This window comes from Acomys minous, assembly GCF_964271855.1.
Source record: "Acomys minous genome assembly, chromosome: 6".
Taxonomy (NCBI): Eukaryota; Metazoa; Chordata; class Mammalia; order Rodentia; family Muridae; genus Acomys; species Acomys minous.
This window is the reverse complement of record NC_140487.1, coordinates 57,702,596-57,715,030: the sequence shown is the minus strand read 5'-3', so window position 1 is coordinate 57,715,030 and position 12,435 is coordinate 57,702,596. Positions and strand designations below refer to the sequence as shown.

Here is a 12,435-nt window from a genome sequence, read left to right as displayed (position 1 = left end):
GTGGTTTGTTCAAATATCCAACTATAGCATTTCTGTTGTTACTTAAAACTCATTGTGTTGTAGTTGTGCCTTCCTTAGGCTTCTGTAGAAACCTGTATTGATGAGCAACTGGGCAGTGGCTGATTTTCATGGTGATTAAGCGTGCATGTAAGTGAATTCAAAATGAAGTGTTCACTTTGTTTACTTGCTTTCTTCCCAGTGTACATGCTGAGCCAAAATCAAGACACTGGACATGGGAGTTTATGAAAGCCTGAGCCTTCCGTCCAAGATTTGCTTGGCCATCCCTTGAAAGCCTAAACTATTTAATGTGTATCAGACAAAACTCATGAGAACCCTGGGAAAGGTGGTGCTCTGCCTGCACAGCTGCTCTGCAGAAGTGGGTGGGTGGGGAGGTCACATGACCCAGTTCTCATCTGGGCTGAATGCTGGTAGGGGCGTGGCTGCCCTTCTTCAGGAAGAAAACTCTGATCTGTGCCAGCTTGGAGACGCAAGAACACCACATTATTCACATTCCTTTGACTTTTGTTCTGACTTTTATTTGACTCTGGCTTTGCCTAGAACCAGAGCTGTCAACACTGTCATCTTTGTGTTCATCTTGTTTCCTAGTCAAGGATGAACCATGATGGTTTATATCCCCGAGAGCCTTGGTTGGGAAATAGCTGTAGGCTATGGTTTAGCTACCCCACGGCCTCATTTTAGGGATACAAGGCAAAATATTATCTGAGTCCTTCTCTCAGAATTCCCTGGCTCCTAGTGGTTTTGGGTCATGACCAGAGACTGGTGTCCCACTCTGGCTGTCTTCTGAATTGAGAAGGTGATGATTTCGCTATCATCAACTGTCAATGATGTAGCGTTCTGAGCACTTTCCCCTCTTGAACTTGAAAGCTTTGGTTTCCTGTTTCTCATGACCAGAATGCTTCTGAGATGTCGCATAATGCCACATCGTCTGAAGACTCCAGGAGAAAGTTACAACACAGACCCTCAGAGAAGGTTCATCTGAACTGCGGAGAGAGCCTAGTGGTCTGGACAGAGTCTGTGTATGACAGCAGCATCACCGTGTCTCTGCTTCACAGATCTGAGTGAGCAACATCAGTGCGTGGGGGCTTTATGTTCATCAAATGTGGAGCTCATTACTGACTTGGCAAAGGATGCCTTTTTGTTGTGAAAGAATTAAACACTACACAAGCTCATATAGAGTTCCAACGAATAGGATTTCCATTCAAATACTTTGCCTGACGTCCACTCATACATCACTTAAGAAAGACCCTGCTGGGGAGACAGGTGAACAACCGTGATTCGAAGGTAAGCTCCCCCAAAACAGACAACCTGGCTTCACACCTTGGCCATGCTACTTCAGACCCTACAATCTTAGATAAATCTCCTGCCTTAATTTGTCCATTCATAAAATGGAAATGAGATGCGTGTTACAAGATTGCTCTGAGAAGATGAAAAGGGAACTCTTGGCTAGAAATCCCTTAGCAACCATTGCCCTTGTTCACGGGGGCACCAGTCTGTTTCCCTGCAGTGACAGATGCCCAAGCAAAGGTTCCCTCCCCTGCAGTGCCTGTGGAAGCAGTAAAGATGCCGATGCCAAGGAACACATATCAAAATGGGCAGTTCCCCAAAGGCTGTCCGTTAGATGTTACAGTTATCAGTCACATGTGCTGAGCACCAGTGAGTCTGAGATTCCAAGGGGAGAATCTGGGCCCGTCACGGAAGATGAGGCTCTGTGCTTATGTAGTCAGGGAGCTTCAGAGAGTAGCCAATCCTCCCATCAAATACTGACTTAAGCCACCCTGCACCACCACACACACCCATCCTGATCGCCCCCCACTGCCTGTCTCCCCAGCATTAACTGAACCCAGCTGAGCTCCTCAGTAAACCATACTCTTTTGCTGTTTTGTGCTTTTTTTATTTCAAGATTCTATTATTTATTTTATGTACATGAGTACCCTGTTTTCATTCATACCACAAGAGGGAATTAGATTCCATCACAGATGGCTGTGAGCCACCATGTGGTTGCTGGGAATTGAACTCAGGACCTCTGGAAGAGCAGCCAGTGCTCTTAACTGCTGAGCCACCTCTCCAGACTCCCAATTTTGAATGATTTACCTGTTTTTATTTTATGTACATTGGTGCTATGCCTGCTCGTATGTGTGTGAGAGGGTGTCAGGTACTCTGGAACTGGAGTTACTGACAGTTATAAGCTGCCATATGGATGCTGGGAATTGAACCCTGGGTCCTTTGGAAGAGCTGCTAAGTGCACTTAAACCACTGAGCCATCTCTCCAGCCCCCTGTTTTCTGCTTTAGTGCATTCATATCTTTTGTCTTTTATTATGATTAATTTCTCATTTTTTTCTTCTTTTGAATGGTGGACCATTTCCCACTGGAATTATACATGGCCCTCTCACATCCTTGGAATAATCCTCGCCACCCACCTTCTCCTTCACACGACTTCTGACTTTCTGACTTAGCTTCTCATTCCTGCCCTTCATCATGACTCTTCGCTATGAGAGAAGAGGCTAGTGGTACCCAGAATCTGAGAATTTGTAGTGTGAAATTATAAATAGACTTGAAATATAACCCATTGCATCAAATCTAATATAAATAGACTTGAAATTTAACCTGTTGTGTTTATGCATCTACCCCAAAGAAGCTGGAAACAAACAGAATAAACCCAAACCTTCCTTGGCACACATGGAAATATACTCATGGGAGAAAAACGTAAGCATGGTCCACTTTTAGGATAAAATGCATCTTACCCATTAAATAGAAAAGGTTTATCTTTCAAAATGTATAATTAAAAATTTTTTTGGGGGGGAGTATTAGAGAAAAAATGTCTAGCAAAAGAATAGCACATTTGAATACCAGAACTGGCCCATCACCCCTTGAATAAAATGACCAAGGATACTGGTGCTCTCTCTGATCATTCTAGATCCTTCAGAAAGCAGAGGAAGCCAGCACTGCCTCACCAGATCCCACCCATGCAAGCAGCCGCTGCTCAGACCACGTGATAATGGTAGGAGGTGAGAAGAAGGGTCTCACAGCGCCTTTGCCTGCCGCCCTCCATCTGAAAGCCAACAGCATCATCTCCAGCCTTCCCTAGACTCTAAGAGAGCTCCTGATGTGACCATGAATTTCTAAGAAGCCCAGATGCTGAGCTTCTCAGGAAAAAGCAAGTCACAGTCTGTGATGCCCAGATAACGCTATTTAAAACCCCAGCTTCTCCTCTAGTAAGGGACGGAGGGAGGCACTAATTAACAGCGTGACCTTGGGAAAGTCACAGTCCCTGGGCTGAATAATAGCCAGGCCTCTTTCCGGCTCTAGGCTGCCTGGATCTTCCTTCACAGATATCTCCCTGTACCCTCAAACTCTGCCCTCATTGGCTCTTCTTGGAAAATTCTTTATATTGTGCTTAACAGACTGTTAAATTACCTTAATTAAAGTGTCAAAGGATAAGAATTGAAGATTACCGAGAGCTGCCACCCAACCCTCCCACAGCTAGCTGGAAAAGGCTCCTGCCAGGGAGGGCCCGGCAATGCAGTGCAAGCCTAAAATGGGGTAAGAGTGAGCTGCTGGATCCCACTGTCATTAGAGACAGACTGCCCAGAAATCCTTAAATTCAGGGCTTCCTATAGAAGTCTTGACTAAATCTTTTGGGGGAAATGTGGGAAGAAAGAGTTCTGGCTAGGCTTGATTCTTCTCCCACATGGGTCACAGGAGCTCAGAAATTCATGGGCTCATGAGGAGCTCTCTTAGGGTCTAGGGAAGGCTGGAGACCACCTGCTGGCTTGCTGGGAGCAATAGCCAAAGGCACTGTGAGACCCTTCCTCTCATCTTACTTTCTACCATAATCGTGTGGTCTGAGCGGCGGCTGCCTGCATGGGTGAGATCTGGTGAGGCAGTGCTGGCTTCCTATGCCTTCTGGAGGACCCAGTACAGTCAGAAATAGCCACCAATGTCGGCGGTCATTTTATTCAAGGGACAACGTGCCAAACTCAAAAGTTGGAGTCTGGTCCTGATGTTGGACATTCAGAGAGATGCTTTATGCAACCTGCTATTTCTGGGATACTTTCAGGTTTTTTTTTGGGAGGGGGGAATGTCTTGGATGTGCTTTGCTGACCTGGCTGACATTTTGTGTGAAAAAAGCAAATCCTTTAACCATAATTGGGTCAGGGCTTTAATTTTCATTGGCCAGGTACTCATGACAATAACAGAGAGAAGAGAAATGTCTGAAGATCACGTCTCAGCAAATTTGCAAGAACTGGTAGCATGTCAGGTTGGAATATACAGTGAGCATGCAGTTACCTGCGAGTGTGGATTGGGTCACTCTCCAAAGTTATCTGCTCCCCAGATGGTCCCAGCCCAGGGGGGATCATGTCTGAAAAGTCTATTTGACTGACAGGGTGCGTAGCATAATAATAATACTAATACACTTTGTTAGGACCACACTGGGTTCAGAACCCATCTTATTTTATTTTTTTTTTTTTTTACATTTTATGTGTTTATTTTGTGTGTATGGGTGCTCTATCTGCATGTACACCTGTATGCCAGGGAGAAGGCATCAGATCCCAGTATAGATGGTTGTGAGCCATCATGTTGTCGCTGGGAATTGAACTCAGGACCTCTGGAAGAGCAGACAGTGCTCTTAACCACTGAGCCATCTCACCAGCCCCCTGGAACCCATTTCAGTTAAGTGACCTAGGAGTACTGCTCACCTCCCTTACCAACTGATCCCAGACTCTCAGGTCTCTTCAGGACTGCCTGCATCATCTTCCTCTATGGCCTGGCAAGGCTGCCCCATCGGGGGAGGGGGGAAGTGATCGAAGTGCAGGTACCCTCTTACTAGGAGGCCTACATGGAGACTGAGCTGCCTATCGGCTACATCTGAAGAGGGAGACTGGGTCCTCTTCATGCCTGGTCCTTGGTTGGTGTACCAGTCCCTGCAGGCCCCCGTGGGCCAGATTAGTTGGCTCTATTGGTCTTCTTGTGGAGCTCTTGTCCCCTCTGGTCCTTCTATCCCCCCCCCCCTTCCCTAAGACTCCCTGTGCTCTGCTCAAAGTTTGGCTGTGAGTCTCAGCATCTGCTTCGATCCCCTGCTGGGTGGAGTCTTTCAGAGGACATCTACGGAAGGCTCCCAACAACATCTGTTCTATGTGTTCAGGATGTTATCTCCAGGGAAGACTGTAGAAGGGAAGGTAAAAATGGATGCTTCATTTCTTGCATCCTCACAACTCCCCTCTCTCCAAACTATATTCTGGTGAGGATGACTACATTGGCTTAATAAGCTAAATCCTTTTTTTCCCCCTGGGCACCTTTGGGACACTAGGAACAAAAGTGCTGCCATAGGAGTGAGAGTGCTTTTGCACGCTTAGTCATAGGGGGAGGTGGGATGGAGAAGCACTGCTGCAGCATGATAACCTCCTTAGCTTCTCCTTTGGCCATCAGCAGGAGGCTGCTCTCCCATGCGCTGTAACTATAGAAACAGGGGTTCTCGTGCCAGGCTGCTTGTCATGGTAACTACCAGGCCAGAGTGGAGGGTTTTGTGCACCCAGGGCAAGTGGCTCTGTTATGGGGGACGGGAGGGGTTTGAACCATAAAACTGTGAACTTATCATGGAAAAGGTGGGTAATTGTCCCTCTTGTCAAACCTTCCCTCCGAGGCCGTGTGGGGAAGGAAGTTTAACTAGGAGCAGCCTTCACTTCATTTGATAAAGTGTAGTTTGCTTTCTGCTTGAGATTTTTATTGACCATAATAATTCTAATTGAAATAAACATTTTGATTACAGCTCTGTTCCACAACTGCTTAATAGGGAACTAAAATAACTTTCAATAATCATTTCGTCCAAATGGGATTCATTTAGCCTGACAGTTATTCCAGGCATTTATTGGCACGAGGCAGGCTGGGAGTGTTTCCGAGCATAATTACGGAACATTTTACACTGGGGTTAACCTTACCAAAATGACAGGCTGAAAAGTTGTGTAAAGCAGCAAATGAAACCCATAATCTGGCTTAGAAACTCTTAAATGAATCCCCTTTCTCCAGTGCTTCTGATGCCCACAGCTCTAGTTAAAATTAAAAGGAGTTTTCTGTTGAAACTGACAGCCAGGCTGTGGGATCCCACTTTAATGAGGGTACACTGCAAACCCGGGCCTTGTGGGCTAAGGGGCACTTTAGAGCCACTTGGCATCTTTGGAGTCGGGACCTGGGCTCTGGGTGACGTGATGTCTTGCCAAAGGTCACATCCCGTCTGGATCCATGGGACTTTTCTCTCTTTAGAGTAGTTAGGGAGAGGAAGAGACTGGCTGTGTGGGGCCTTGATTGCTTTCACTGTCCTTCTACAGAAGAGTTACCTCCTGCTGGGTTTGTCCTCTTTCTTGGAAGCTTTCTCCAATCAGTCATAAACATGGAAGCTCTTCTGTTAAGGGATGGGGACAGGAGAGGGACATGGAGGGATCTCTCTCACTTTTTGTGTTCCTAAAGTCAAGAGACATAGAAGAAGCAGAAGTTATTTAGCAAAAATAAGCAGAGTAGTGACTGTAACATGGGACTGGAGTGGGCTGCCCCCAAGGCAGGGAGCAGCCCGAGAGGGTTCGGCTTTGTGGCTGTCCCCATGATTCTCACGGATGAGGGGTGGTGGTGTCAAAACCACAATGCAAGTGACATTATTATAACATCAAGTCTTTTGAGGATACTGAGCCTTCATTAGGGCACAGCTATAAGAAAGCTCCCTGGTGGATTAGTTTCTGATATAGTAGAAGTGAGCTAAGTTTGGCTTCAAGGATATTCAACTACAAAGGACATTTTGACTATCAGGAGGCCCAGCTGCTGCCTTCCTCGGTTACCTCACCCCTAAGTCCTTGCCTCCCAGGTATGACTTTGACCCCTGACCCTGGAGACCAGCATGCTCATAGCTGCAATTCCCAGGAGCCATTATGGCTCTCTAGAAGGACACTGAACATCCCTGTCACATCTGTGATGAAGCTTCCTTGTTGCCAGCCAGGATGCGTCCCCTCTGGTGCAGTTAAAATGGTTCCTCCGAATGAATGGAGACTGGGAGAAATCCTTCTACAAGATCATGGATAACCTTAAAGCCAAGGCAACTTAAGCAACCTTGTGATGAACACTTGTGCTGCCTTTTCACGTCAAATGTTATCATTGGACTTTTTTTTTCTGAAGCTGGAAACCTGCGCTGCTAGGATACACGCTCTTGACTGATTTCAGCGACTCACTAGGGTAGTGTAAAGCTGTAGTAATTTGCTGCAGTTGCGGAGTTGGTTTGCTGTCTGGGAGCATGCTGGTTTCCAATGTCAGGTATTAGAGTTCTATTGGACAGACAAGGACTTAGGTGTGAGGTGACCAAGGAGGCCCAGTGTTGCAGATGGGCCTCCCAATAGTCAGGTGTCCTCTGTGGTGAAGTCTCCTTGAAGCTGAAGTTAGTTCACACCAGCTGCCAATCTGAGCATATCTGGTGCTGCTTGTGCCAAGATGGGGGTTGGGAGCAACACTTGATAGATATGCGGGCAACAGCCACCATTTCTGAGGTGTCCCCGTGACCCCGCACTATGGGGTAATGCTTCTTCCCTGAGGTGTTTGATGGTCCTCTGGCAGAGGTCCCGCATCCACAGCCTTTTTCTTCTCTTTCTACCATCTCGAGACCCCTGCGCTTTCTTTGCTCTTTGAGCAGGTTTGTCTGGGTTGTCAGCTAATTGGAGGGGACTCAACTGACAAATGGACCTGTGGTACTTTGACACCAATGCCCCGGGAAGGCATGAGAAGGCAAATTATAGAGTTGGCTTGGAAGATGGGAAAGACACCCGAAGCTTGCCTTGCAAATGATTTTGTCACCTGGAGCAGGAGCTATTGCAGTCTTGGGGATGAACACAATGGGTCCCAGTCTTGTTGACGCTTTTCTGTTTGTAGGTGTTGTTTCACCCACCTGTCCATGGAGAAGTAAGCTAAGTTATGGACCTTGCTGCTAACCTTTGGCCCTACAGCTCTTTTGAAGACCATGAGTTACCTGTGTCTAATTTTATGTCTGATACGGGCAAATCAGCTAGCTTCATCATGGTAAGACATGTTTCATTGATTTTGGTCTGAGGAAAATCTTGATCTGTTAGGACTACAGATGATGTAAATGTTATCTCTCTCAATCCTCATGTCAATGAAGAGTGTAGGTGGACATTGACTAAATCATATATTCACATAGAGGATGTGTTTCCGTAGACGCCGGGTCCTCTGAGGGGTGAGCTAGAAGAGTTTGTGACGTGTTAGAGGTCATCACCACTCTGTGTGCAACTTGCCTCTCAGCAGTCTTGCTTTTGTAAGCCTGAATGGGGTATCAACTTTTCTGGTATTACTGCCTTCCTAAGTTGTATTAGGCAGTATGTACTAATCTTTCTAAGAAGTCTTCCAAGACAACCTCTTTCAATAACCCTTCTGTATGCTGCCCACCCACAGAGCACAACATCAGGCCTCCATATTATTGCTAGAAAGGTCAGATAGTAAGTCTCTCTTCAGGAGGATGGTTAAAGCAAGAACTGAAGGCATTGCTTTCTGTCTGCAAAGCCAAGGCTGTTTGTTTGTGCTGTTCTAATTAGAAATTGCGTCTTTTTTTTTTTTTGACAATTTCCTTGTCGATGCCTTTTTGTGAATATAAATTTGACAGAACTGGAGCAGGCAGAAAGTGGAGGGACTTATTACAATCCACATTTATGGGAATGTATACATCTCTTGCAGGAAGGATCCTGTCTGTAAGTTTACAGATGACTGAAAAGAAAGGAAAATTTGTGCGATTGGGATGGCAGACCGTGCTATAAGCTGTGAATCTGTGTGTTCTGGAGCTATAAGCTGTGTAGAAATTGTCTCACAAATATTCAACTGTCAAGTTTTTGGACTGAAGTGACTACTGATTTTGTTTTGAAAAATGATAGTATAGCAACTCTAGATGCTTGTAGGAGTATGGAGCACCATGATGGTGATTTTTGCAGACAGTGACTCCTTTTGCTTGGACTGGAAGGCCGAGGACTCCCCCTGAATGACATCTCCTCCTAGCATGGTCTACCCCTGAGTGACATCTCCTCCTGAGCATGGTCTACCCCTGAGTGACATCTCCTCCTGAGCATGGTCTACCCCTGAGTGATATTTTCTCCTGCGCATGGTCTACCCTTGAGTGACGTCTCCTTCTGAGCCTGGTCCCTGAGATGCACTCTGAGGAGGCTGTTATCTCTTCCTGGTACATTCTGAGAGTTCTTTGATTCTGCATCTTTTCTCTGTGCGCCCTCCCTTGCAGGCACTTATGAGGCCAGAGCCTGGTTAACTTCTGAGATCAGGGATGGTGTGCATTCAATGTGGCACATCCATAGATCATGTGCTGGCTTTCACTCCTACAGGTAAACACCAATTTCTCTCCCAGACATTTGTGTTTTATTCTGCATATCCTTTGCTTTTTCAGAAGGAATGATGACTGGCGATCCATTTTCAGTATCAATGCAGTTACAAAATAAATGGCTGCATTGCTGTGGCTTCTTCACTGGGTGTCTGTGAGTCAGCTATCCTGTAATGCACCTGTGACTTCAATGGGTCTTGTCCTTGACTTTGTTGGACACTTACTGCTCTTTTATTCTATTAGTGTTTTTTTTAAAATATAGACTTCCTGCTTCCTACCCCTGATGCCACAGTTATGCATAACAGTGCCCTTTAAATTGATATGTTGAAGTCAAACACCCAGTTCTTCAAATGTAACTTGACTTTGAAGTAGGGTTGCAGCAGACACAGTTACAGTGAGATCATAATGAAGTATGTGTCAGGTTTACTGGTGTCTTATGAAAGGGAAGAGGGAGATTAGACATAGAGACAGGCTGGGAATCAGGTAGCTGGGTAAAAATTAGAGTTATGCATTCACAGGTGAGGAGGGGTAAAAGTTAGGAGAGTGGCCTGGAAAAGATTCCTTCCTGAGCTCCTCAGAGGAAGTGTGGCCCTCTGAGCCCTGGAGTTTGGGATGAAAGATGAAAAGGTGTGGTATTTCGTGCTAAGACAGTCACAATATTCCTATTCCTCCTAACACACACACACACACACACACACACACACACACACACACACACACACACACACACACACACCCCTTTAGCTTTCCTGTGCTCCTTTGTATGATGATCTTCATTCATAACAATTAGTTCAATGTCAGGTGTCTAGGCTGTAAGTCTACCAAGTGAAGGATCCTGTATTATAGTCTACTTAATCCATGGCTACGACATAAAAAAGTGAGCTCTCTGCCTCCACCCTGGGCAGCCTTACCTCAGTGGACCATGGTGTCTTACCAACTAGTCTTGTATTTCTCTTTCTCAAACACATTTGCATATTAGCAGAGCTTCCAGGGGCTCAATAATGTAGCTGTTTCTGGTCTGTGACAGGTCAGGGGGCAGACAGAGGGGAGTTAAGATGGGGCTGGCATAGGGGAGAAGGACAGTTGACCCCCAATTGGCCAGGAGGGCGCTCACTCTGTTGACATCCTTCCCCATCTAATGGCCGGCAATGAACTCCAGCCTATTCAGAAAATGATCGGTAGCAGCCACGGCTTTTTATAGCTTCCTTCCTTTCCTTTTGCTCTAGAAGAATTTCCTCAAAATCTGAGGCTAGAAAAGGACCTCAAACCATTTATGACTTTTTTTCACATTCTTCAAACCCAAGAGACTTTGCAGGCTCCTCTGGATGTTATGGGGGGAGGGATTGCTGCTCAGAGGGCATGCATTTTGTACGCAGCAGCACTTTGAAGGACTCGTGCCCAGAGAACGACATTTGTCCCTGAGAGTAAACTCTAAATTACATCACAAATTAACATTTTAAAATTAAAGCTGGCATTTCTGACCTGCCTCCTGGCAGCCATGACCATGCGGAAAAGTGACATCATTTATGACACCAGCAGTTAAGAAGCCCAGTGTTTGAGGTCGTAAAATACTTTCCAGGCCTGATTTAATATCGATTTTGCTGTCAGGCTAACTTTACTTTAATATTTAAACAAATGTTTAATGTTTAAACAGTCTGATTTTCCTCTTTTCATTTTTCTGTGCCTTTAACCCAGTGTTATCTATGTTGTAACAATTTCCCCTTGGGCTAACTTCCACACTCTACTGACCTATCTGAAGCAATATTCTCTGAGTTATTATCTCAATGTATATCCTGTAGCTCAGCCTTCCTTTTTCTTTGAGATGGAATGGGCATCACGCTGTGTGTCATAATTCCCGCAGTACAGATGTTATGATATTATGTTGGGACAGTGTGGGTATGTTGTTAGATCCAGGGGACCGAAGACTATCCTGCAAGCAGCTGCTGTCTCCTCCCTGCCGCCCCCACAATTCCATGTTCTTTCTCTCTTAAAAAAACGCAAAGCAAAGCACACCAAACACATCAACCCCCAGGGAATATGATCTGTGTTGACCAACTACTCTTCCTAAGCTTGGGACTTGCCCTGGAGTGTGGCATTGAACTCTCAGTTCTCCCATCTCCACCTCTCAATTGTCAGATTACGTGTGTGCGCGCGCGCGCGTGTGCGCGTGCACCATCATGCCTGCAGTCCTCCTGCTTATAAATCGAGATGGGGCTTATGCTTAAACAGAAGAAGATGCCTTTGTCAGAAACTGACTTTTATATAATTCTCATGGGAGCAGCTCATATCTGGAGACAGAATGTTGGTACCAGCAGGGAGCAAGTGTGTGGATATCAGGAGGAACGTCAAATCCACAAAGTGTTAGAAGCCACTTTCCAGATGCTCTTCTTTATAGCACTCAATTCAGATGAATAATCACCTACTTTCCACACACTCTTGCAGAAGAGCGAGACAGGTAAGTCCTGACATGCACAGACCACAGTGGCAGGGCTTAGTCCTACTAGGGAGCTCCTCCCCTCATCTTAGGCATCCTACTATTTCTTTTGGAGGCATGGGCACTTCCTCGCTCTGCATCTGCCAGGATAGCAGGGCAGCCTCCTTGTGCTCTGTGTACTGTGGGCATGCAGCAGCAGCACTCACTAGTCTGTCCTCACTGTGTGGATGCAGCAGCAGCACTCACTAGTCTGTCCTCACTGTGTGGATGCAGCAGCAGCACTCACTAGTCTGTCCTCACTGTGTGGATGCAGCTGCAGCACTCACTAGTCTGTCCTCACTGTGTGGATGCAGCTGCAGCACTTACTAGTCTGTCCTCACTGTGTGGATGCAGCTGCAGCACTTACTAGTCTGTCCTCACTGTGGGGATGCAGCTGCAGCACTTACTAGTCTGTCCTCACTGTGGGGATGCAGCAGCAGCACTTCCTAGCCTGCCCTCACTGTGGGGATGCAGCAGCAGCACTTCCTAGCCTGTCCTCACTGTGGGGATGCAGCAGCAGCACTCACTAGCCTGTCCTCACTGTGGGGATGCAGCAGCAGCACTTCCTAGCCT

At 46.3% G+C, this 12,435-nt stretch overlaps 1 long non-coding RNA gene across 3 annotated transcripts in view; it reads left to right on the top strand.

Moving 5' to 3' along the window:
* LOC311599154 overlaps positions 1-12,435 on the top strand; it is a 139,606-nt gene that overhangs the window by 89,159 nt on the left and 38,012 nt on the right. For 2 of the 3 annotated variants that reach the window (XR_014779788.1, XR_014779790.1), the window contains 2 exons: positions 200-1,302; positions 7,925-8,071. This is a non-coding gene — a long non-coding RNA (uncharacterized lncRNA). The remainder of the gene's footprint in view (positions 1-199; positions 1,303-7,924; positions 8,072-12,435) is intronic. The other variant, XR_014779789.1, reaches the window with a different exon arrangement.